This window comes from Amblyraja radiata, chromosome 1, assembly GCF_010909765.2.
Source record: "Amblyraja radiata isolate CabotCenter1 chromosome 1, sAmbRad1.1.pri, whole genome shotgun sequence".
Classification (NCBI taxonomy): Eukaryota; Metazoa; Chordata; class Chondrichthyes; order Rajiformes; family Rajidae; genus Amblyraja; species Amblyraja radiata.
In genome coordinates, this window is record NC_045956.1 from 117,242,227 (window position 1) to 117,270,084 (window position 27,858).

Below are 27,858 nucleotides of genomic sequence, written 5' to 3' on the forward strand. Positions count from 1 at the left end.
GTGCAGAAAGAGCGCTCTTGCGGAGGGAGATCAGGCACCCCGTCCACAGTGTTCTGTACACTGCCCTCTGCTCCCTCATCACTGGAGGCTAGCATTGGTGACCAGGGCTGGGCTGGTCTGCAACAGGGGCTGGCGGACGAGATCGGGAGTATGCAAGGGGTGCAGGAGCAGGAAGAGCTGCTGGGTGTGGTGGACCGCTATGTAGCAACCCCACGTGCTGGAAGACCGCTGGAACCGAAATTAGCGGCCAGCATAAATCATCTTTCAAATAAGCCCTTGCAGGAGAAGGTGCTCTCTGAGGCGCTAGGTCTTTACAAAACACCAGAGAACTGTGAGGCCCTCAGAGTGCTGACTGTAAACAGCCAAATCTGGGGGCACGTGGGGTCACACATGCGTAACTATGAAGTCAAGCTACAGCGGATCCTAAGACTCCTGACGTCGGCCATCACAGCCTTTGCTCATTCTGTGGAAGACACGGAGATGGATACCTGCCAGCAGGATGTACTGGCATTAATGTGCAACACTCAGTATGAAATTAACAACTTCAGGCGGGAAATCATAAGACCTGCCTTCAATCCCAAATTTGCTGGGTTGTGCAAAACCCCAGCCGCAGAGACGGACGCTCTGTTATTCGGGACGGACCTCAGCAAAAAGTTGAGGGACATGGAAGAGGCATCGAAAACTTTCAACCTCATGAGGGCAGGCCCCGGGACGAGCAAACCAAGACCTACAATACCCAAGCGGCAGCACCCCACGGCATCCACCAGTCGACGTCCTCAATATGGGACTGGTGAAAGCTCAAGGACCGCATTTTATCCCCAAAGATCTTTTTTAGATCAGGGCCCAGAGCGGACCCCATGGAAAATGCGCCAACCCCCAACATCACCAGCACGTCAGACAAGCAAAATCTTCAAGAACATAAGAAAACAGAAGAAACGACAATAACCCTGGAGGTAGGCGGGTCTGGTTCCTGCCAGCATATAGATAGTAAGGGTTCTTTACTAACAGGGGGGAGATTACACTTGTTCAAAGCAGCATGGGGTACTGTCACGAGTGACAAGTATATACTCAACAGCATTAGTGGATATAAAATACAATTCATGCCAGAAAAATCGCCGCCAGTTCAACATTGGCCCGAAAGGGTATTTTCTCCCTCCGTCAAAGAGAAACGTGAGGGACAAGCTGAACTGGTGAGACTTATCACAAAGGGGGTCATCGAAAAGACCAAACATGAACCTTTGGAATTTGTATCGAATATATTCACTAAAACCAAAAAAGATGGTGAATGTCGCATCATGATTGACTTAACATCACTAAATAAATTTGTTAAGTATATACATTTCAAAATGGAGACATTTGTTACTGCCAAACAACTGATTTCCAAAGGATACTTCATGGCAAGCATTGATCTTAAAGATGCTTACTATCTAGTACCCATACACAAGGATCATCGCAGATACCTAAATTTTATCTGGATGGGGCAGCAATGGCAGTACAAAGCATTGCCCAATGATCTAACTTCAGCCCCAAGATTATTTACCAAAATATTGAAACCAGCCATGGCAATACTAAGAAAACAAAAACATATTGTCATGGCATATCTGGATGATATTCTGATAGTAGGAAAAACGATGGAATTGGCTGAGGCAGCAGTATCAGCTACAAAACAGCTCCTGGAAACTCTGGGGTTTGTCCTACATCCAGATATATCTAAGTTGAAGCCATCCACTATCATGGACTACCTGGGCTTAACAGTTAACTCAGTCCATATGACTGTTACCTTGCCAAAGGTAAAAATGGTTGAATTAGCACAATCATGCAATAATCTAATGGTCAACGAGCGACCAACTATCCGACAAGTAGCAAGAGTAATTGGGAAAATGGTAGCAGCATTTCCGGCTACACAATTCGGACCTTTGCACTATCAAAATTTACAAAGAGCAAAGGTACAGGCACTAAAATGACATAAAGGTCACTATGATCGTGTCATGAAATTACCCACTGCAGCAATATCGGAGCTACAGTGGTGGGCAGAAAACGTTTGACATAGTTTCAGCCCTATCATTATCACTAACCCCACTTTAGTTATTCAAACAGATGCCAGTGCTCAAGGCTGGGGAGCAACTAACTCCATATCCAGCACAGGTGGTAGATGGACTAACATAGAGTCATCATTACTACTTACACTGGGCATTAACTATCTAGAGATGTTGGGCGCCTTTTATGGTTTAAAAGCATATGATTCTAAAATACAGCACTTGCATGTTCGGTTACAAATTGATAATACTACGGTGGTGGCTTATATTAACCATATGGGCGGCATAAAATCATTATCATGCGACAAATTGGTCAACATAATTTGGCACTGGTGTGTCGAAAGACATATTTGGCTATCAGCTACTTACCTACCAGGTAAGCTAAACACAGTGGCAGACACCAGGTCATGCAAATTCAATGACAACATCGAATGGATGTTAAACCCTAAAGTATTTGCTGAAGTTATTAAGCAATATGGAATGCCAGATATCGATTTATTTGCATCAAGGCTAAATCACCAGGTACCTATGTATGTCGCATGGGAACCAGACCCAGAGGCAGCAGCGGTAGATGCTTTCACGCTGGATTGGGGACATTTCTTCTTCTATGCTTTCCCTCCCTTCTGCCTCATCCGTCGGGTACTTCGCAAAATACAGATGGACTCTGCTTCGGGTATTTTGATGGTGCCCGACTGGCCTACACAGCCATTGTTCCCAGTCCTGCATGACATGGTGGTTGAATCACCAATGGTTTTTCCCAGTGATCCAGGATTATTAACTGAACCAGTATCAGGCATAAGCTACCCATGCCATGAGAAAATTAATCTCCTGGGTTGCAGGTTTTGAACAGACCTTACCTAGAACTGGGACTGTCCGAACAAACCATCACCACCATGTCGGCATCCCTTCGAACATCCACCAAGAGGCAGTACTTAACCAGCATCAAAAAATGGGAGAAGTACTGCCAGGAAACAGGGACAACATATGCAACAGCCACAGCCACCAATGTACTGGAGTTCCTGGCCCATCTACACCATGATGAAGGGATCAGCTACAGTACCATCAACACAGCGCGGAGTGCGCTTTCTGCTTATCTCAAGCCAGCGCCAGGACAACAGGCGATGGGATCCCATCCACTGGTGGTAAAACTGATGAGGGGCATTTACAATAGCAAGCCCCCTAAGCCCAGGTATACCCATATTTGGGACATCAGTGTGGTCCTGACATACCTCAGGGAATGGCCACCAGCCAGATCCCTCGGCCTCGAGCAAGCTACACTAAAGACACTCATGTTGATGGCACTGGTATCCGCTCAGAGGGTCCAGTCACTACACACGTTGAGGCTGGACAACATGGTGACCACCCCAGATAAGATTGCATTTGTCATACAGGGTCTGGTGAAACAAAGCAGGCCAGGAACAGCTAATCCAGTAGTGGTATTCTGGGCCTACCCACCAGAGCCACAGTTGTGTGTCGTGACCCATCTACAACATTACATTGACACAACCTATAATATCAGAGGGAGTGAAAAAGCTTTATGGGTCAGCCACAAGAAACCTCATGGCCGGGTAACGAGCCAAACCATTTCAAGATGGCTCAAACAGACACTGAAGGCTGCCGGAATAGATACTAATACATTTAAATCTCATTCCACAAGGGCAGCATCTACATTAACGGCCGAGAGAATGGACGTACCGGTTGACCATATTCTGAATACAGCAGGATGGTCGAGGGAAACGACATTCAGAACTTTTTATAACAAGCCGTTGACGAAACCTGATTTATTTGCAGAGAGAATATTACAAGCCGCAAATATTTAATTTAAGCCTGGGGGAGCAATTATTTTGTTATTGTTAATAACTACCTTTTTTGTTTCTCGAAAAACAGATTCATTGGTTGATTACGATAACACTTCCTCCCTCAAGAGCTTCAGCAGTGAGTGAAATAAAAGTGTTACACGGTTTGAAATCACAGAGCTTTGAAGTCTTCACGTAGTCACTCACGTGACTCCGAAGTAAAATAGTAAGATTAAACGAGAACTTACCAGTTTGAAGTTTGATCTATATTTTATGAGGAGTTACGATGAGGGATTACGTGCCCTCCGCACCCACCCTCATTGTATGGATCAAACTAATAACTGATGTCTCCTTTTCTTTACTATGTTTACTTCAAATAATTGTGTCTATCTGTGATTCCACACCGCTGCTTGGAAGTATGCCGCGCTTGCGCGCTGAGCGGGTTCTTCACGTAATCCCTCATCGTAACTCCTCATAAAATACAGATCAAACTTCAAACTGGTAAGTTCTCGTTTAATCTTACTATTCTTGATAACAATCAGCACAGGAGCACCTCAAGGCTGCATGCTCAGCCCCCTGCTGTACTCACTCTATACTCATGACTGCGCAGCTGGACATAGTGCGAATTCCATCATCAAGTTCGCCGATGACACCATTGTTGTGGGACGTATCACTGATGGGGACGAGTCAGAGTATAGAAGTGAGATCGACCGATTGACCAAATGGTGCCAGCATAATAACCTAGCTCTCAACATCAGCAAAACCAAGGAACTGATTGTGGACTTCAGAAGGAGTAGGATAGGGACCCACAATCCCATTTATATCAATGAGACGATGGTGGAAAGGGTCAAGAACTTCAAATTCCTGGGCGTGCATATTTCTGAAGATCTCTCCTGTTCCCAGAACATTGATGCAATCATAAAGAAAGCACATCAGTGCCTCTACTTCCTGAGAAGATTACGGAGAGTCAGTAAGTCAAGGACTCTCTCAAACTTCTACAGGTGCACAGTAGAGAGCATGCTGACCGGTTGCATTGTGGTTTAGTACTGGAACCTGAGCGACCAGGAGCGGAAAAGGCTGCAAAAAGTTGAAAACACTACCCTGTCCATCATCGGCTCTGACCTCCTTACCATCGAGGGGATCTATCGCAGGCTCTGCCTCAAAAAGGCTGCCAGCATCAACAAGGACCCACACCATCCTGACCACTTACTCATCTCCCCGCTGCCTTCAGGTTGAAGGTACAGGAGCCTGAAATCTGCTACAACCAGTTTCAGGAACAGCCTCTTCCCCACAGCCATCAGACTATTAAACACAACTTCAAACAAACTATGAACTAGAACAGCCTATTGCACTTTATCTGTGTATTTATGTGTGTGTATATATATATTCTATGGTAGATGGTCACACTGATCTGATCTGATCTGATCTGTATTTATGCCTAAAATATTCTGTTGTGCTGCAGCAAGCAATGATTTCATTGTCCTATCTGGGACACATGACAATAAATTCTCTTGACTTGACTTGACTTGACTTGACTTGAACTTTTGCTGATTTTAATCAGTCTTGATTTGATTGTATCAAATTTTTATTGTGGCTTTGGTAACAATACCTTCAATACTCTTTTCTTTTGCATGTTTTACAAGCATAATTATGTTCCAATTAACCTTTAAGCTTATTTGCATTACATCAAGGTCTGTTCAGTTGAAGCCCTTTTTTTTCATATTGCCATATTTTACAAACTGCTACATTAATATTTTAGTTGCTATGTTATTATAATTGTTGAATTTTGGATCTGGAAGGAATTGCTAATTTGCTAACCCTGGGCCAAGAAACAGATGCGAAGATTGCTGAATTCGAACGGAAAATGACTGAAAATTCCCAAGCACTCGAACATTACAAGATTAAAAATATGGATCTGGAAAATAGAAGCCATCGGCAGAATCTGCGAATTGTTGGTTTGTCTGAAGGTCGGGAAGGTGACAATGCTATTAAATATGTTTCTAGAATTCTAAAGGAAATTTTCGGCGCCGAGCAGTTTGGAGATTTGCCAATTTTTGATAGTGCACATCAGGTTGGGAGAAAACCAGGTCCCGGAGATAAACCGAGATATTTGATTGTTCGGTTCCACTGAAGGAAAATACTCTCCGAACAGCAAGAAGACTGGGCATGATCGAATTCCAAGTCTGCTGAGAGCTGGTTGAGTTATAATCCGAGATTTCTTATTTGTAATTTAGAAAGATAATGCTTTTTCATTCTTGGATGTTATTTTCTAACCATAATATTAATTTGTTTTGACTATTGAGTGGTAAATATACATTTCCTCTTCTTATGGAGCTGTTGCTAGAGAGACGGGGTTAGGGGAGGGGTTAGGTAGCATACTGACTGCCTACTGGTAGGTTTCGGACTTTGCGTGGGTGGGGGTCGGGACTTTTGCTTTTAGTTTAGTTTTTTCTATCTGGGCTGTATTAGAACTACAAAAATGTTTGAAATGTCGTAACTTCCGGTTCCGCCTTCGATTCTTTTCCTTCCAGTCTTATGAATTGCTGTGGTCTACGAAACTAACCCTTTGCATTCCACATGATTTTTACAAGCAATATGGATAAAGTTATTAATTTTCTCGCATGGAATGCTAATGGTTTGAACCATCCCATTAAGAGGAAAAAATGTTTTAAAGTTTTTCGTAGACTAAATGCTCAGATTATCTTTGTTCAGGAAACTCATGTGAGGAAGGAAGATAATCAAAGTTTTTTAAGTTTTGGAGAGGACAGCAATTCCATTCAAATTCATAGGCGAAAGTAAAAGGAGTCTCTATTTTTATTGACTCCTCAATCTCGTTTGTTCATTATGAAATTATTTCAGATCCATATGGTAGATTCTTGATGATTACTGGTTTACTTCATAACCAAAAAGTTGTTATGGCAAATGTTTATACACCTAATATTGATTACCCTGAGTTTTTTAAACAGTTAGTTGCATCCTTTCCTAATCTAAATGAACAACTTTTGATAATGGGTGGAGATTTTAACTGTTGATTAAATCCCCTGATGGACAGATCAGCATCTGATCAAGCACTCCCAAATAAATCCGCTAGTTTTATTAATTCTTTTTTACTTGATTCTGGAATGTTAGAAGTTTGAAGATTCTTACACCCAAATGATAAAGAATTTTCTTTTTTCTCTTATGTATATCATAATTACTCCAGGATTGACTACTTTATAATAGACTCCCGGTTAGTCTCATCGGTTACTGCGTGTGAGTAAGATGTAATTGCCATCTCTGATCATGCACCATTGAAACTATCAATCAAACTATCTGATTCCAATTCTAGTGCTACACAATGGCGATTTAATACTACTTTGCTTCACGATTTGAATTTTGTTAATTTTATTAAAGAACAGATTGCCTTTTTCTTTTTAACAAACTCTAATGAAGAAATATCCAATGGGGTAGTCTGGGGTGCTTTTAAGGCATATATTCGTGGACAAATTATTTCATATTCCGCGGGATTAAAAAACAAATTAAAAATGAAATATACGTATATTGGCTGCTGAGATTAAAGAAATTGATGAAAGATATTCAAAAGTTCCTAGTTTAGAGCTTTATAAGAATAGAGTTGAACTTCAAATGAGACATGATTTGTTATTCGTATCACCGATTGAGAATCAACTACTTAAAACCAAAAGTCAATTTTATATACATGGTGATAAATCTGGCAAATTACTTGCCAAATAGTTGAAAGCTGTTTCAGCCAAAAGTTAGATTATTAAAGTTAGAAAACGAGATGGTACTCTGACAGTAGATCACGATGAAATTAATAAATTAATAAATCCTTTCAAGAATTTTATACCTTGCTATATCAATCAGAATTTCCGACTGATTCCAATGTAATGCATGAGTTTTTAAAGAAATTGAATTTGCCAAATTTATCACATAATGAGTCTTTGTTGTTAGATGAACCCATCACGGAGGAAGAAATACAGAAAGCAATCCTTTTGATTAACTCTGGTAAAGCTCCTGGCTTAGACGGGTATATAGTGGAATTCTTTAAGTAATTTTCAAGTTTACTGTCCCCCTGGTTATGCAAAGTTTTTAAAGAAGCCCTTTAAATGAATAAATTACCACAATCCTTTTATCTCTTTAATTCTTTAAAAAGATAAAGATCCTACTGAAGTGGCATCATATGGAACTATATCATTGTTAAATGTAGATTCTAAAATTCTTTCAAAAATATTAGCTATGAGATTGGAAAACATTTTACCGCAAATTATTTCTGAAGATCAGGCAGGTTTTATTTAAAATCGTTATTCATACTTTAACGTTAGGAGATTAATGAATATTGTATATACTGCTTCAAATAAGATTACAGAATGTGTCATCTCACTTGATGCTGAGAATGCATTTGACAGAGTAGTATGGGAATACTTATTCAATACACTTAAAACATTTAAGATTGGTCCAAAATTTATCTCTTGGATCAAGCTTATATATCATATACCTCAGGCTTCTGTACTTACCAATATTCAGAGATTCCCTTTCTTTAGGCCCTTTCGAGGTACTAGACAGGGCTGTCCTTTCAGCCATTTATTGTTTGATATTTCATTGGAAACTTTGGCCACTGCTCTTAGGGAATCCCTCAATATTTTTGGTACTGTCCGTGGGAATAGACATATAAGCTATCTCTCTATGCAGATGATCTGGTATTATATATTTCTAATCCAGATAAATCTATTCAGGCAATAATAGCTTTACTTAACTAATTTAGTAGTTTTTCTGATTATAAATTAAATTTTAGTAAGAATGAGCTTTTTCCACTAAACAACAAATTTCGAATTATGGACAGTTTCCATTTAAACTGGCTACTGACTGTTTTACTTATTTAGGTATTAAGATCACCAAGAAACACAAGGACCTATTTAAAGCCAATTTTATGCCCTTAATTGATCATGTCAGACAACAGTTTACTAAATGGTCACCAATGTCCTTATCCATAATTGGTCAAATCAGTGTTATTAAAATGTTTATTCTACCTACATTTTTATATTTATTTCAAATTATACCTATTTTTATTTCTAAATCTTTTTTTGATATTATTGATTCAAAAATTTCTTCATACATATGGCAGAATAAAAATCCCAGACTAAGTAAAAAAATACTTACAGAAATTAAAAAATGATGGTGGTTTGGCATTGCCGAACCTTAGATTTTATTATTGGGCAGTTAATGCTCGTTATTTAACGTTTTGCAAAAAAGATTTAGAAGATACCCAATATCCAGGATGGATAAATCTTGAACGTGATTCTATGCAAGGGTTATCATTGGCTTCTATCCTAGGGGCCTTGTTACCTTTTACAATTACGAGATTGAATAAATATACGATTAAGCCAATAATAAGACACACATTGCGAATATGGTTTCAATTTCGTAAGTTTTTTGGATTGAATTACTTTATCTTATCGAGTCCTATCATATCTAACTTTTTCTTTCAACCCTCTGGTATTGATCAAACTTTTCTGCTATGGAAGAGGAAGGGATTAGTGTTTTTTCATGATTTGTTTTTAGACGGTTGTCTTATGTCTTTTGAGCAACTATCCAATAAATATAATCTACCTAATTCACATTTTTTTTAGATGGTTACAAATTAGACATTTTTAGAAGGCTACTTTACCCTCTTTTCCTTTATCACATCAAACCGAAATCATGGAAAAAAAAATGTTTGAACCCTTATCAGAAAGGTTTAATAACGACTATTTATGAGTTTACTTTGAAATTACAAGTAGGTACTTCTGATAAAATTAAGAACGATTGGGAAAGAGAACTTCAAATTTCTGTACCTATAGAGAAATGGGAGAGGATTCTTCAATTAGTCAATAACTCTTCAAGGTGTGCAAGACGCTTTGATACAGTTTAAGGTGGTTCACAGAGCACATATATTAAAAGATAAGTTAGCTCGTTTTTATGGTCATATGAGAAGGAGAAGGTTAAATCGGAAGTGTCATTGATGCAGTTGAACAAAGGGGATTATGAAGGCATGTGAGGGGAGCTGGCCAAGGTAGACTGGAAAGGGATCCTAGCAGGAATGACAGTGGAACAGCAATGGCAGGAATTTCTGGGCATAATCTGGAAGATGCAGGATCATTTCATTCCAAAAAGGAAGAAAAATTCTAAGGGGAGTAGGAGGCAACCGTGGCTGACAAGAGAAGTTAGGGATAGAATAAAACTAAAAGAAAAGATGTATAACACAGCAAAGTGTAGCCGAAAGCCAGAGGATTGGGAAACTTTCATAGGACAACAGAAGGAAACAAAACAGGCAATAAGGGCTGAAAAGATGAAGTACAAAGGGAAGCTAGCCAGGAATACAAAGAAGGACAGTAAAAGCTTCTTTAGATATGTTAAGGGAAAAAGACTGGCAAAGTCAAATGTGCAGGCAGACACGGGTGAAATTATTATGGGCAACAAGGAAATGGCAGAAGAGTTGAATAGGTACTTTGGATCTGTCATCACTAAGGAAGTCACAAACAATCTCCCAGATGTACTGGAGGACAGAGGATCTAAGGGGGTAGAGGAACTGAAATAAATTTTCATTAGGCGAGAAATAGTATTGGGTAGGCTAATGGGACTGAAGGATGATAAATCCCCTGGGCCTGATGGTCTGCATCCCAGGGACCTCAGGGAGGTGGCTCTAGAAATAGTGGACGCATTGGTGATCATTTTCCAATGTTCAATAGATTCAGGACCCGTTCCTGTGGATTGGAGGATAGCTAATGTTATCCCACTTTTCAAGAAAGGAGCAAGAGAGAAAACAAGGAATTACAGACCAGTTAGCCTGACTTCGGTGGTGGGAAAGATGCTGGAGTCAATTATTAAAGAGGTAATAATGGGGCATTTGGATAGCAGTAAAAGGATTAATCCAAGTCACCATGGATTTATGAAAGGGAAATCATGCTCGACTAATCTTCTGGAATTTTTTGAGGATGTGACAAGTAAAATGGATGAAGGGGTGCCAGTAGATGTAGTGTATCTAGACTTTCAGAAAGCCTTTGATAATGTCCCGCACGGGAGACTGGTGACTAAAATTAGAGCACATGGTATTGGGGGTAGGGTGTTGACGTGGATAGAAAGTTGGTTGGCGACAGGAAGCAAAGAGTAGGAGTGAACGGGTCCTTTTCAGAATTGCAGGCAGTGGCGAGTGGAGTACCACAAGGATTGGTGTTGGGGCCGCAACTGTTTACCATATATATTAATATTTGGACGAGGGAATTAGGAGCAACACTAGCCAGTTTGCGGATGACACAAAGCTGGGTGGCAGTGTGAACTGTGAAGAGGATGTTAGGAGGTTGCAGGGTGACATGGACAGGTTGAGTGAGTGGGCAGATGCGTGGCAGATGCAGTATAATATAGATAAATGTTAGGTTATCCACTTTGGCGGCAAAAACAAGAGGGCAGATTATTATCTCAATGGGGTTAGGTTAGGTAAGGGGGAGGTGCAGCGAGACCTGGGCGTCCTTCTACACCGATCACTGAATGTTGGCATACAGGTACAGCTGGCAGTGAAAAAAGCCAATGGGATGTTGGCCTTCATAACAAGAGGATTTCAGTATAGGAGTAAAGAGATTCTTCAGCAGTTGTATAGGGCTCTGGTGAGACCACATCTGGAGTATTGTGTACAGTTTTGGTCTCCTAATTGGAGGAAGGAAATCCTTGTGATTGAGGCAGTGCAGCGTAGGTTCACGAGATTGATCCCTGGGATGGCGGGACTGTCATATGAGGAAAGATTGAAGACTTGTATTCACTGGAGTTTAGAAGGAAGAGGGGGGGATCTTATAGAGACATATAAAATTATAAAAGGACTGGACAAGCTAGATGCAGGAAACATGTTCCCAATGTTGGGCGAGTCCAGAACCAGGGGCCACAGTCTTAGAATAAAGGGGAGGTCATTTAAGGTTGAGGTGTGAAAATACTTTTTCAGCCAGAGAGTTGTGAATTTATGGAATTCCCTGCCACAGAGGGCAGTGGAGGCCAAGTCACTGGATGGATTTAAGAGAGAGAGTTAGATAGAGCTCTAGGGGCTAGTGGAGTCAAGGGATTATGGGGAGTAGGCAGGCACGGGTTATTGATAGGGGACGATCAACCATGATCACAATGAATGGTGGTGCTGGCTCAAAAGGCCGAATGGCCTCCTCCTACACCTATTTTCTATGTTTCTATATACATCCCACTTGTGACAGATGTAATTCTGAAGTGGCTTGGCTGCCTCATATGTTTTGGTCTTGCCCACTTTTGGAAAAATATTGGAAAGACATTTTTGATACTATTTCTGTAGTTTTAGGTATTGATTTACAACCTTATCCTATTACTGCAATTTTGGGCTACCAATGTTAGATTATAATCACCTGTCCTGTTCAGCTTGTCGGTTGATGGCTTTTACTACATTAATTGCCATTTAAATTTTATTTAAATTTAACTTTTAAAATTTAAAGACACTAATCCTCCTACCACACTCCATTGGTATTCTGAAACGATATCATGTTTAAATTTAGAAAAAATTAGGAGTGACATTGTTGGACCCTCGGATAAATTTGATAGGGGGAAGCTTTATTCAATATTTTCACATGATATAAATTGTTCCCTCTCCAGCCATTATAATAATTTTTTACCTTAATACGGTCGAATGGATTTGACGACAAACAGGGGTATAAAGTGTTGACATTTTTTTTTTGCAGCCCAGATTTTGTTTTGTTTTGTTTTGTTTACTTTAGTTTATGGGGTTTTGTTTTTCTTTTTTTTTTCTTTTTATCCTTTTTTTTAATATATACAAGTTCTCTTTTAACCATTTATCTATATTTACATAGAGACTGGAAGGTCTATACTGAATATGTATTTTGACACTGGATGTATATTTAGGTTACATTTGCTGTTAATGTAATCCTGATCCCTTCGTATTAATATCACTGTTATGTTTATCATTTTCTTTTTTTTGAAAAATTAATAAAAAAGATTTATAAAGAAAGAAGAAATATCTGTAGGTGACCTAACTTTAAAATGAATTAAATAACTTAGTCAATAAATATGGAATTATAAAGCTAGTATCATGGTCATCATGAAACCATTGATTTTCATAGGAAAACCCCATTAATATTTTTCAATATATGAAATTCGACATCATCACTTGGTCCATCCTACACGTGACCTCTGATAGATAGCAATGGACTTGAATTTTAACTGCCCTCTAAAATGCCATAAAGCCTTTCAGTTTAAGGGATAATTGTAAATGGACAGTAAACACATGCTTTGCAATTGATGTATGATGTCCATGATGTATGAATGAATAAAAAAGAACTTGATTGTATCTATCATTCTACTATAGTGATAAATACTAGCAAAGTTGTTTTGTTCAGATTTTCTTTCATTTTTCCTTTAGTAGCTGAAGTGCTCATGATTATGCCATTAACATATATTATCATTGACATCAGGGAATTAAACCACAAATACTTCTATAAGCCAGAGCAGTATTAATGTGGTTTGCTGCATGCACTAGCTTCAAGCAATTATATTAATGTAATGGTTGTTAATACTGAAAAGTTATATATCCTCTGAGATAACTTGCACCAAAATTGTTCCATTTGCACAAACAGCTGAGTTGTAAATCACAAAACGTGGTGTTTAAACTGCGCAAACATTCTAAAATAAGAAATGAATAAAGGGAATTCAAATAAGTTCCACAGAATGTGCTTTTTCAAAATAATGTTGTTCAAATCTTAAGCAATTATATTCTTGTCAATCATTTGTTTGGGGCTTGTAATGGAAGACCACTATCTCAAAACTATGGTAGAACAGGCGTGCATAGACAGCAGATGCCTTTAATGTTCACATTTTTACTGATGTATTGATTTAAATGTGAATGGGGGGTGAAGATTGAAAAGTCAGCTATCTAGACAAAGAAGTAACTTCTGCCAGCTGCTTTCACAAGAGACAACAAGTTTAAGGATAGATTTCCGCTGTTTTGATGAAATCCATCTTCCCTCACCCCAATACTTGTCTAAAAAATTTTTAGATAAACAGTAGGCTGTTTGGTTTAACCTGGACTCCCACCAAGAGGCTAAATCCCTCTGAGGACTGGTTGGCCAAAGGCCCAGACTGGGTAGAATCTTGTGTAGATGGAAGAAGGGGAAATCTGGGGCAAAGTTTACAGCCTTTACATTAGACTTTAAACTTTAGAGGTACAACTTGGAAATTGGCCCTTTGGCCCACTGAGTCTGCGCCACCCAGCGATCATATCATACACCAACACTACCTTACACAACTAATTCACAACTCTCTGGGTGAAAAGTGATCCATAACCATCCTCAGCATATCCATATGCCTATCTAAAACCATTTAAAATGCCACCATTATATTTACCCCCACCACCATTCCTAGCAATGCATTCTAGGAACCAACCACTCTGAGTGGAAAAAAAAAATTATCCCACGTATCACCTGTAAACTTTGATCCCTCATCCTAAACTATGCCAATCTTTGACACTTCCACACTTGGAAATAGGTTCCTTATATATGCCTCTCATAACTGTATGTACTTATATCAGGTCTCCTCACAATTTCTGACATTCCAGTGAAAACAATCCAAGTCTGTCGAACCTCTCCTTATATAGGTTAATCGGAAGAATATGGAAAATGTGGAGTTAGAAGGACTATGATGGAATGTAAATTCTAACTATATTCGTGCCCTTGTTTCTATCAAGAAGAAACATGTCTCCCATCTTCTCTCTCCTCTTGTTATCAAAACTTTCAAGTGTAATTATTACTCCACAGCAGTTTAGTTTAGTTAATTTATTGTCATGTGTGCCAAGGTACAATGAAAAGTATTTTGGTGCGTGCTTATTGTGGAATATCCTGAAATAGTCTCTGAGCACCACACATACTGTCTCACAGACACAGAGTTTCAAGGATAGATTGCATTGGATTAAGGGGGAATTAGTTAACTGGTTAACTATTGGCTTCATGGTGGGAAACAGAGAGTGGTGGCAAAATATTTTTTTTCAGACAGGAAGCCTGTGACAAATTGTGTGCCTCAGGGATCAGTGCCGGGCCCATTGTTGTTTATCATCTATATCAACAGTTTGGATGAGAATATATAGGCATGATCTGTAAGTTCGCAGATGACATTAAAGTACATGGTACCCTTGACAGTGAAGATGGTTATCAAGACAGCAGATTCTTGATCAGTTAGGCAAGTGGGTTACGGGTGTTTAATACACATTAAGGATGAAGTGTTGCACTTTGGGAGGTCAAACCATGGCATGACCATGACCTTCATAGGAAATGGCAGGATCCTGGAGAATGTTGTTGATTAGAGGGATCTAGAACAGGTACATAGTTCCATGAAAATGGCATTACAGGTAGAGTGGCTTTTGGCACATTGGCCTTCATCAGTCAGTGAATTGAGAAAATAAGTTGAGTTGCTACAGTTGTACATGAGGCTGTACTTGGACACCTTGCCCATACCTGTACCTCCACACCCTCTGTAGGAAAGATGCAATTAAGCTAAAAAGGATGCAGAAATAATTTACGGGGATGTTGCCAGGATTTGAGGGCCTGATCTACATGTAAAGATTGAGCAGGCTTGGACCTAATTCCTTTGAGCACAGAAGACTTGCGGGTGTCTTACAGGTATATATAAAATCATGAGGGAAATTCCCAGGATAGAAACATCAAGAACCAGAGGGCATGGGTTTAAGTTGAATACGATCTCTAGGGGCAAATATTTTCTATAGATGGTGGTGAGTATACGGAACAAGCTGCCAGAAGAAGTAGTCGAAGCAGGTACAATAACAACATTTAAAAGACATTTGGACAAGTGCATTATTAGGAGAATATGGGTCAAATGTAAGCAAATGTTTCCATGCTGTATGTTTAATTGAAATACAAACATGGTACCTATAGTATTACAAGGAAAAAAAATAGATGACAGTGTCTTAAAGTGGAAACAACTCTTGAATGTTTAGTTAACAACTTTCTTATCAGCTCACAGGCATTCACTGCCAAAGAGAATGGAAATCAAAATTTAGTTATTCAACATTGCATGACAATGAGATCGGTTTTGCGTAAGGCTGTGAGATTTGAATAACTAGCAAAGGAAGATCAAGTTATATAATGAAGACAAGAAAATATTTGATATGGAAGAGCATAAATCAACATGAAGCCTCTGAATTGAAAATACACCAGTATGTAAATGATCACTTTAGAGGAAGATGAAGAGTTTAACCTGTTTGCAATTAATGTAACTTTGATGCAGAATGCTTGATTTCTTTGGGATTTCACAATCCTATCAACTGCCCTTGAGATTTAAATATTGGTGCAAAAAGAGGGTGGGTAAGAGAACAAATAGCTGGTAGAGAGCTAGTGTCTCAGGCTCAATCCTGACCTTGGGTGCTGTCTATGTGGAGTGTGCAGATTCTCTCTTGGGGTATCCTCAGGGATGCATGGACATGTCTGTGTGGATGCTTCGGTTTCCTTCCAAATTCAAATACTACACGGCATAGCTTTAAAGGTGAGAGGAGCAACATTTAAATGAGATATGGGCGGCAATTTTGTTTACATGGAGGGTGGTGAGTGCCTTCGAAACTCTACCGGGGGTGAAAGTGACAGGCAGTAGCATTTATTAGGCTTTTGTATATGCACATGGATATGCAGGCAATGGAGGGATGTGGATTATGTGCAGGCAGATAAGAGATGATATTGCCATCATGTGTGGCACAGGCAATGTGGGCCAAAGGGCCTATTCCTGTGCTGTATGGTTCTATGTATTACAAAGATGTGTTGGATGGAAGTAATATATACTATCCCTGGTGTGTAAGTGAGTGGTTGAATCAGGGTCGAGTTGTAGAGAATGTGGGGAGAATAATATGGGATTAGACTCTATGGACCAAATGGTCTTTTTCCATGCTGTATGAGTTTGTGTCAATAAACCAGCACTATTTCATTGATTTAAAACCTAGCTGAATCTTTGAAAGTAAGCATGCAGGTACAGCAGGCAGTGAAGAAAGCGAATGGCATGTTGGCCTTTATAACATGAGGAGTCGAGTATAGGAGCAAAGAGGTCCTTCTGCAGTTGTACAGAGCCCTAATGGGACCACACCTGGAGTATTGTGTGCAGTTTTCGTCCCCTAATTTGAGGAAGGACATTCCTGCTATTGAGGGAGTGCAGCGTAGGTTCACAAGGTTAATACCCGGGATCGCGGGAATGTCATATGCTGAGAGAATGGAGCGGCTGGAATTGGATGCTCTGGAATTTAGAAGGATGAGAGGAGATCTTATTGAAACGTATAAGATTGTTAAGAGTTTGGACACGCTGGAGGCAGGAAACATGTTCCCGATGTTGGGGGAGTCCAAAACCAGGGGCCACAGTTTAAGAATAAGGGATAAGCCATTTTAGAACGGAGACGAGGAAACAGTTTTTCTCACAGAGAGTTGTGAGTCTGTGGAATTCTCTGCCTCAGAGGGCGTGGAGGCAGGTTCTCTGGATGCTTTCAAGAGAGAGCTGGATAGGGCTCTTAAAGATAGCGGAGTCAAAGGATATGGGGAAAAGGCAGGAACGGGGTACTGATTGGGGATGATCAGCCATGATCACATTGAATGGCGGTGCTGGCTCGAAGGGCCAAATGGCCTACTCCTGCACCTATTGTCTATTGTCTATTGAATTGATGACCAGTGAAATGGAAAATTTAAACATTATGCTGCTTGTCATGGATTGTGTAATGCATACTTGGAAGAATTAACAAAAGCCACAGTCATTTTAGCATATCTCTACCAAGAAGGGCACCAGTCACATCAAATAAAGGTTCCAATCTCTGTTTAGTGAGGTGTTTAAAATAAATCTTCAAGAAGCCGATTATATACAAAGGATTCCTTTGACAAGTTAGTTTGAGGTTTTAAAAATAGTGCTCACAGACCAAAAGAGAAAAGTTTAGGAAAATCCAGGTACACTTCAATAAAGTGCCAATAATTACGACATATAATATAGAACAGCACAGCACAGGAATAGGCCCTGAAGCTGAACATGATACGTTAATTTAAACTTCTCTGCATGCACATGATCCATACCCCTCCATTCTCTGCATATCCATGTGCCTATCTGAAAGCCTCTTAAGCATCACTATCATATCTGCCTCCACCACCACCACCACCACCCTTGGCAGCGTATTCAAAGCACACACCATTAACAGTGTAAAAAGGAATTGTCCCTCACATCTCCTTTAAACTTTGTCCCTCTCACCTTAAATTTATGCCCTCAAGTCCTTGACATTTCCACCCTGGGATAATGCTCATTACTCTATCTATGCCTTTATTTTGTATGGGTGGCATGGTGGCGCAGCGGTAGAGTTGCTGCCTTACAGCTCTTGCAGTGCCAGAGATCCGGTTTCGATCCTGACTAGGGGTGCTGTCTGTACGGAGTTTGTACGTTCTCCTCGTGACCGCATGGGTTTTCTGGGAGATTTTCAGTTTCCTCCCACACTCCAAATACGTACAGGATTGTCGGTTTATTGGCTTGGTTAAAGTGTAAATTGCCCCTAGTGTGTGTAGGATAGTGTTAATATGCGAGGGTCGCTGGGCAGCGCGGACCCGGTGGGCCGAAGAGCCTGTTTCCACGCTCTATCTGTAAACTAAACTAAACTGATGATACAATTCAGTTTAGTTTAATTTAATTCAGAGATACAGCACGGAAACAGGCCCTTCGGCCCATTGGGTCCACGCCGACCAGCGACCCTCGCATATTAACACTATCCTACACACACTAGGGACACAATTTCACATATACACAAAGCCAATTAACCTACATACCTGCACATCTTTGGAGTGTGATCATTAAACAAACTGGAATGCAATTGGACCATCTCAGTATCCCTGACAGAGTTGCCTGCCCACACTTCCCATGAATTTTTATTTAACTGTTGGTGGGCGAGGCCTTCTTTACAAAATTAGAGCACATGGTATTGGGGGTAGGGTGTTGAAATGGATAGAGAACTGGTTGGCAGACAGGAAGCAAAGAGTAGGAATTAACGGGCCCTTTTCAGAATGGCAGGCAGTGACTAGTGAGGTGCTGGAAGATTCAGTGCTGGGACCCCAGTTGTTTACAATATATATTAGCAATTTAGATGGGGGAATTAAATGTAACATCTCCAGGTTTGCAGATGACACAAAGCTGGGTGGCAGTGTGAACTGCGAGGAGGATGCAGGGTGACTTGAATAGGTTGGGTGAGTGGGTAGAAGTGGGGCAGATGCAGTACAAGGTAGATAAATGTGAGGTTATCCATTTTGGTGGCAAGACCAGGAAGGCAGATTATTATCTGAATGGTGTCAGATTAGGAGAAGGGGAGGTGTAATGAGACCTGGGTGTGCTTGTACATCAGCCACTGAAAGTAAGCATGCAGGTACTGCAGGCAGTGAAGAAAACTAATGGCATGTTGGCCTTCATTGCGAGAGGAGTTGAGTTTAGTAGCAAGGAGGTCCTACTGCAGTTGTGCAGGGCCCTGTCGAGACTGCACCTGGAGTATTGTGGTCTCCTAATTTGAGGAAGGACATTATTGCTATTGAGGGAGTGCAGTGCGTGTTCACCAGGTTAATTCCCAGGGTGGCGGGACTGACGTATGATGAAAGAATGGGTCGACTGGGCTTGCATTCGCTGGAATTAGCAGGATGAGAGTGGATCTTATAGAAAGATGTAAAATTCTCAGAGGATTGGACAGGGTAGATGCAGGAAAAATGTTACCGATATTGGGGTCACAGTTTAACAATATGGGGTAGGCCATTTAGGACTGGGATGAGGAAAAACCTTTTAACCCAGAGAGTTGTGAATCTGTGGAATTCTCTACCGCAGAAGGCAGTGGAGGCCAATTCACTGGATGTTTTCAAGAGAGAGTTAGATTTAGCTCTTGGGGCTAAGGGAATCAAGGGATATGGGGAAAGAGCCGGAACGGGGTACTGATTTTGGATGATCAGCCATGATCATATTGATTGGCGTTGCTGGCTCGAAGGGCAAATAGCCTACTCCTGCACTTATTTTCTATGTTTCTACGATGACCAAGTTAAGATGTCAATTTTTGGTAATGTTCATAAATCAAATAGGAAAGAACTAGGAAATATTGTCAGGGGAGAAATAAAATATTCAGTACATCACATTTAGTGCTTCTTGCACCTTGAAATAATCAAATGAATATTACAGATTGTACTTGTTCTTATTATGAATTGAGACAAATGCAACTGAGCACCCTTTGGGATGGAGAGGAGATGAAAATTCTGATGATTAATAAAAAGGAAAGCGGGAATAACATTTTGATATATTTGCAAATATCTAGTCACCTTCGAGAAGAAATTGCAAGTTTGAATTAAAAATCTTATGTGCAAAATAATATCTTTTGAATGTTGTCAAACTCTGGGCACTGATATTTAGGGTGCTCCATAGGAAAGAGATTAGATGGAGGATGCGCAAATGGATAGGTATGTGTTTGTGGTATGTTGAAAATAGTGTCAAACCCCTTTACCTGCAGGTTTTCTTCATTAATTTGGTGTCTGGACAATATTGGCCAGGACAGGATTTATTTTGTATCCCTAAATGCTCCTAAGAAGAGTGACATAGATAAAGTAGACCTTTTATCCCATGGTGGAAATGTCATGGGCTGGAGGATGTAGCTTTAGGGTGGGAGTGTCAACGTTTTTAAGATGTTTGGGCACATTTTGTTACAAAGAGGGTGATGGGTCCTGGAATACACTTCCAGGGGTGATGGTGGAGGCAGAAACAACTGTGGTGTTTAAGAAGCTTTTGGACAGGCACACAGTTGTGCAGGGAATGGAGGCATTTGGATTATGTGCAGGCTGATGAAAATAGTGTTTCTTGGCATCATGTTTAGCATACACATTGTGGGCTGAAGGGCCTGTTCTTGTGAAATGATTTTCTATGTTCTTTGTATGGTGTTGGAGAGCCACCTTCTTGAACCACTATTGGTGATGTTACACCCCACAGTACTGTTACATAAGGATTTAGACCTAGTGAAAATGAAGCAATGGTGATATATTTCCATAGGGATAGTGACTTGTAAGTGGTGATATTCACTCAGTAGTGCTGCTCTTGTCCTTCGTGATGGCAAAGCTCACCAGTTTGGGAGATTCTTTTGGAATAGACTGGTAGAGTAATTGCAATCTGTTTTGTAGATGATACACACTTGGGTTCATTGAGTGAATGAATGATGTAGGGGTTATGGAGAGAAGGCAGGAGAATGGGGTTGAGAGGGAAAGATACATCAGCCATGATTGAAGAGCGGAATAGACTTGATGGGCCAAATGGTCTAATTCTTATCCTAGAACTTATGAACTTATGTTTAGGGTTGGATAGCGTGCGCATCGAGTGGGCTGTCATGTCCTGAATGTAATTGATTTCTTGATTGTTAGAGCTACAGGCAAGCAGGCGAGTGAACAATATTCGGTGATGCTGATGATGTGCCTAATAAATGGCGGTAAGGAAGGCTTTGAGCTGTCAAGACATTAGTCATTCACTAATTAACACACAACCTCTGACTTGTTAGAGTTGTAAAGTCATATAGCATGGAAACATACTCTTCTGCTCCACTCATACATGCCGACCAAGATGCCCCAACTAAGCCCACATTTGGCCCATATCCCTCCAACCATTTCCTATCCAATCACTCTCAACCTTTACTATCCACATGCTTGTAAGTAGCTGTTTCATTTGAGTTTCATGACAACCAATACCCTAGGATTGTGTAGGACTTGACCATTATAATCCCCATTGAATTTCAAGGGGAGGTAGTTAGACTTTCTTGTTATTGCTTGACACTTTTGTGGTAAGTGTGTTATCTGGTATTTTTCAGCCCATGTTAGGTTCCTGTCCAAATGGAGCTGTAAATGGAATTGAACATTATGTAATCATCAGCAAACATTCCCACTTCTGACTATTGCCACCATCTGCATGATTACTTTTTTCATCATTTAGATTTATGCCATATCTTGATGCGATGACCCTTGTTTTTAGTCCCCTTCAGCCAGGGGAAACACCCTTTTGGATTCTGACCGCACATGCGACCACAGAATATGAATCTCTTCTTCTTGCACCTCTTATCTTTCCTCTATCGAGGGTCCCAAATGGTCATCCCGGGTGAAGCAATGACCCACTTGCACTTCTTCCAATCGAGCCCACTGCATCCAGTGAACATATTGCTTTCCCTCTACACTACAGAAACAAAAAGCAGGTTGGCCAAATGCTTTGTGGAGCATTTGTGTTCAGTCCACAGTTGTAATCCTGAGCTTCCTGTTTCCTGCCATTTAAATTCCCCATCCCACTCCCACTCCACCTCTGCCATCCTCCTGTAGCCTTCTGCAATATTATGATGAGGTTCTACGTATGATTGAGGAACACCAATTAATCTTCAGTTGAGGCATGTTTCAGCCTTTTGGGCTACATATCTAATTTCTCTCTTTTGTTCTGTGTATATAATAGTGGTTATTTCTGCTTATCATCATTTTGGAGGTTCCTTTTTATATCAGTAGAGTCAGGTCTACTTGGTATGTCACCTAGTCCCCAACGTATAACACAGGCAAAGAAACATCTGATTCTAACTGCAACTTTAACCCACCTATTTTGATTCACCCTATCATATTTCTATTGTTCTAACTATGCCTCCCTTATCTTTTTACTACTGGAACTAACCCGTTTCTCAGTTCTAACACACACACACTAACCACCCTCCACACACACAGGGTAGGAGGGGGGTGAGAGGGAGGGAAAGTGCGGTGGAGGGGGGGAGGGAGGGAGAGGGAGGAGGAGGGAGGAGGGGGGAGTGGTGGAGGGGGAGAGAGACGAGGAGGAGAGAGGATGAGAGAGGAGGGGGGAGAGAGGAGTGAGTGAGTGGGGGGGGGGGATGGAGGTGGAGGAGGGTGAGAGGGGATGGGGAGAGGGGTGGTGTGGATGGAGGGCAGAGGGGAGGAGGGGAAGAGGGGGGAGAGAGGGGGGAGAGAAGGGGGAGAGAAGGGGGGTAAGGGGGAGAGAGAGGAGGAGGGAGAGAGGTGGGAGGGGGGTTGAGGGGGGTGAAGGGGGAAAGGAGGGGGAGGAGGTGGAGGGGAATGGGAGAGGGGGAGGGGAGAGGGTGAGGGGAGAGTGGTGGCAAAGGGAGGGGGAGGGAGGTGGAGGGAGGGCAGAGGGGTGGAGGGAAGGGGAGAAAGAGGATGGGGGGGGGGAGAATGAGGGAGGTGGAGGGGGAGGGGGAGTATTGCGAGTGTGAGTATTGACACAATCAGGTACTGCCTATGTTGACAGTTTGCAGGTAGGCGATCATCGAGTTGATGTATCGCCAACTTTATCAACAGAGCACTCGACCTTCTGCGGCAACCAGCGTTCACGGAGGGCATCCGGTGTCTCCATGGACACCGCATGCTCCCTCTCCGGGGACGAGTGGAATAGTTGCCCGCTGCCTGGACCCATGGGTGGCCGTCTTGGCCGGGCCCAGGAGCAGACGGACGGAGAACATTAAGAGGTTCTTCATAGTTAAAGGGGTTCAGAGAGCAAGACGGAGTCAGAGGGAATTGTGTCAACTCCAGACAGATTAGCAGCAACTGCTCCTTTCGCAGTCGAGAGGGGTGGAACTTGGAGAGGTGAAGGACCGGCAAGCTCGGCTCTTACCTCTGAATCCTTCAAAATCATCTTCTGATCCAGGGTCCACCACGTGGAGCTGGATGAGATGTGCTCACGCTTCTTCTTCCATAAGTTTCACAGGGGGAGATCTGTGATGAACAGCCTTAGGGAGGAGGACGGCTCAGTAGTATCCTCGCAGTTGGAAGTGTACAACGACATGCTTCTAGCCGGCAGCATGTCAGACTCCATGACAAAGGGCAGCATCACCCTAATCTACCAGCAGAAGGGGGAGATGAAGGATATAAAGAATTGGAGACCCATCACATTGTTGAATGTAGATTACAAGATCCTGTCTAAGGCCATCGCCAACCGGGTCAAGTCTGCTCTGGGACAGGTGATCCACCCGGACCAAACCTGTGCTGTACCAGGCAGGAAAGTCTCAGACAGCCTAGCGCTGCTGAGAGATACCATTGCCTATGTGCAGGACAGACGGGTGGATGCCTGCCTAGTCAGCTTGGACAAGGAGAAGGCCTTCAACAGGATATCGCACACGTACATGAGGGATGTGTTCTCCGAAATGGGTTTTGGGTAGGGAATCCGAAATTGGATCAAACCGATATCCGCTTCCCTGTCAAGTCTGGAGTCAGGCAGGGTTTCCCTCTCTCTCCTGTCTTGTTTGTCTGCTGTATTGAACCTTTTGCCGAGTCTATCAGGAAGGATGCGAGCATAAGAGGAGTGACATTGCAGTGGGGGCACTAAGTCAAAACCTCCCTGCATCTGCGACCAGTTTGAGTCGGCCACGGGAGCCAGGGTGAACTGCAGGAAGAGCGAGGCCATGCTCTTTGGCAACTGGCCCGGCCGATCTTCCGTCCCCTTCACAATCAAGCCTGACTTCTTGAAGGTGCTGGGGATCTGGTTTGGGAGGGCTGAGGCATGTAAAAAGAATTGGCTGGAGCAGATAGCCAAGGTGGGGAAGAAGCTGGAGCTGTGGAGACAATGCTCCCTCTCCATAACGGTAAAAAATGTGGTCATCAGGTGTGAGGTGCTCTCGGTGCTGCTGTACGTGGCGCAAGTGTGGCCTGTCCCTCCCTCCTACGCCACAGGGATCACCCGGGCCGTCTTCCAGTTCATCTAGGGGTCGAGGATAGACCGGGTGCGACGGGTCACAATGCACAAGTCGGCAGAAAATGGGGCTAAATGCGTGCCCAACGTCGCCCTCACCCTGATGGCCACCTTCGTGTGTGGCTGCATCAGGCAAAGTGCAGAGTCAAGGCACGTGGGCACCAAGTGTCACTACCTGCTGAGGTTCTACCTGTCCCCGGTGTTGCGAAGGATGGGCCTGGCACAGATGCCACGCAATCTGCCAGTCAGCTGGACATTGCTGCCCCATCTGTCGTTTGCAGCCAACGCCAAGGCTCGGTGGGGGAGGACCACAGTCTAGGTTCCTTCCGCTGCTGGACATGGGGGGCACGGTATGGTGGAGACACCCCTCAAAATAAGGGAAGGTATCCCACACCAGGGGGCCACATGAGTGGCACGGGTGGGGGACATATTTGTGAAATCTGAGAAATGTATATAGACTGTATTGAACAATTTGTATAGCCTCCGAAAATGTCGGATGAATTTTTCGCACGGTTCACGTATTGTATATATTTATTACCTGAATAAAGTCTATTTTGAAATTTTTTAAAAAAGTGGAGATCCCCCCATCTCTCCCGGTCCTTCCCCCTCTGTACCGGGTACCCAGGTGTCTGGAGTGTGGCTGGGGCTTGGGGAGAGGCCCCTTCTTATGGTCGAGTGGGGGCTGCGTCCTCTCACACTGCATGTGCAGGTGGGGCACGGTCCCTTCCTCGCCGCAGAGGTGGCGGGCGGCTGGCGAGTCCGTGAGCTGGGGGTTAACGTATCTCGTCATCAGCTTCAATCCAGAGCCTGGGGGGAGGGAAGGGCGGCTGGGCCACGTATCTCGCAGCTCGTGGCAATCAGTGCCCAGCACGCTGCGCATGCGGGAGAAGCAGAGGCAGCTCGTGGAAAACTGTGCCCCTGGACGTTGAAAATTCTGCGCAGCTTGCCGTGAGGAGCAAAGGCATTGTGACGTCATCCAGCTCATTAGATTCTAAAATGATGTCAGATTGGTGAACAATGTTAGTCAAAAACTCGGGAAATATTGAATCAAATTTACAGACGAGGGGATTTTTGAAATCATGAGGTAAATCTCTACCGGAATATGTAAAAATGCCACCGTTACCGCGGCGGGTTTTCCCAAACATCCGCACAAGTAAACATCCAAGATCAGAGTTTTATATTATTTATGATATGATAGAGATGTGACTAACATGTGTATTCATTTCCAGAGATTAATTCTGAAGCCACTATGAATCTTGATGTCAGAACTAATTGGCTTTTGCTCTCGGGGATAATTTCATACAGGAGTCACAATTTCTTGGAATCTAATGTAATTCCGACATCTGCCATTGTTATTAAACAGTGGGTATAGTTGTGACATGCAGGGAATTGAATCACTGCAGTACTTGAATACAATTTCTAAAATATGTAAATTAATTAAATCCATTGCCTTGTGCAATACCTTTAACAGCAACTGTTTCCTCATCAAATGATCACATTTACCAGTTCTGACCATCTGCTTCTGAAACAGTTGAAATAATGACAACTTCCAGAACAGCTGTTATTTCCAAGATTTAAGCTTTTATCCTTAATGAAGTGGAGTTTATTATGTAAAAACAAGTTTTTTTAAAAAGCATACATGACCACACACAGTGTTAATGCTAGACCAAGTTTATCTGCAGTTTGAATTGTTCATATATTAAACATAGAGATGTATATTTCAGGGTACTTATTGTGGATGATCAGCCATGAACACATTGAATGGCGGTGCTGGCTTGAAGGGCCATATGGCCTACTCCTACACCTATTGTCTACGGTCTAGTGTATGAAACAATTGCAAGAATAGGCAATTCAGTTCCTTATGTCTGATTTCTGCCATAATAAGAACATGGGTAATGATTTTAGCTCGACCACCCTTTCCTACACTAACCTTCTTTTCTCTAATGGCTAGACATCTAATCAGTTTCTTGAATGTGATTGAGCCTTCATAGTCATCTGGGTTAGATAATTTGTCAGATACACGGATAGGTAAGATTTAGAGGGGTATGGGCTAAACATGAGCAGATGGGACTAATGTAGATGGGGCATTTTGGTTGGCATGGGCAATCTGGGCCAAAAGGCTTGTTTCCATACTGTATGACTCTCATTTAAAACATTATTCACCATCTTGGTGAATTAATTTCATTTTGTCTCTGCCCTACTTTGCTAACTCTTTATTTTGACCCTATGACCTTTACTTTGAGAAATTTTAGCCAAGAAAAAAACAACTCTGCATTTACAAGAAACATAGAAACATGGAAAATAGGTGCAGGAATAGGCCATTCGGCCCTTCGAGCCTGCACCGCCATTCAATATGATCAAGGCTGATCATCCAACTCAGTATCCTGTACCTAATGCTACTACCTAAGACTGAGATCATACAGCCACTATATTTTAGGGAAGTTTATAGTCTTGATCTTCTTATCTGCTGTTGAAGCTCATCGGGTATTGAAGAGATTTACTAGGTTTTCACACATCGTTGGTTAGAAATAATGCAAAAGTTGCTTGGTCTTGGAACATAATAGGCTGAGAGAAGGTTTGAGAGAGGAACGCAAAACCACTAAACGGTGAAAAAATATGTAATTTTGTTCAATGTGGAATCTGTCTTAGCACTCAAAGTGAAGGTTGCAAAGGAATGAAATAGTCGCTGATTCGTAAACCGACAATATCAACCACTTAAAATTCATGCTCCAATCTTCCATGAATAAGAAACACGAGAGGCAAATTACTGGAAAGATTCCTCACTGTTGACATGGATAAACAATGATGTGGCCTCACATCTAAGGTAGTGGAATGAGGGACATGTTATGGTAATTAACTCCCACATTTTAAATCTTCCAATCTACTGCTCACCTTTGCATTGAAGAGATCACTAAGCAGCTGTATCTGAAGGAATGATTGAAAATGCTTTGATTTCAGCAAGGGCCTGTGGCAACAGACATTGGGAATTTATAGTGTAGTCGACCTTGCAATGTTTAGGCAATCATTGACTGGAAAAAGTAGGAGAAAATGTAGGCCAATGCAATCAGGTTACCTACCACTCAATCAATCTGCCCTCAGTTGTCAGTAACGTAACAGTGGATGTCATTGGTAATGCTATCCAGCAGCACTAACTCATCAATAACCTGATTGTGCTTAGTTCTTGTTTCATCAAGAACACTTGTTTCCAAATTTTAATCTCACCTATTTTTTTTCCAATAACAATCGTAAAGCTGAATTTCAAAGGT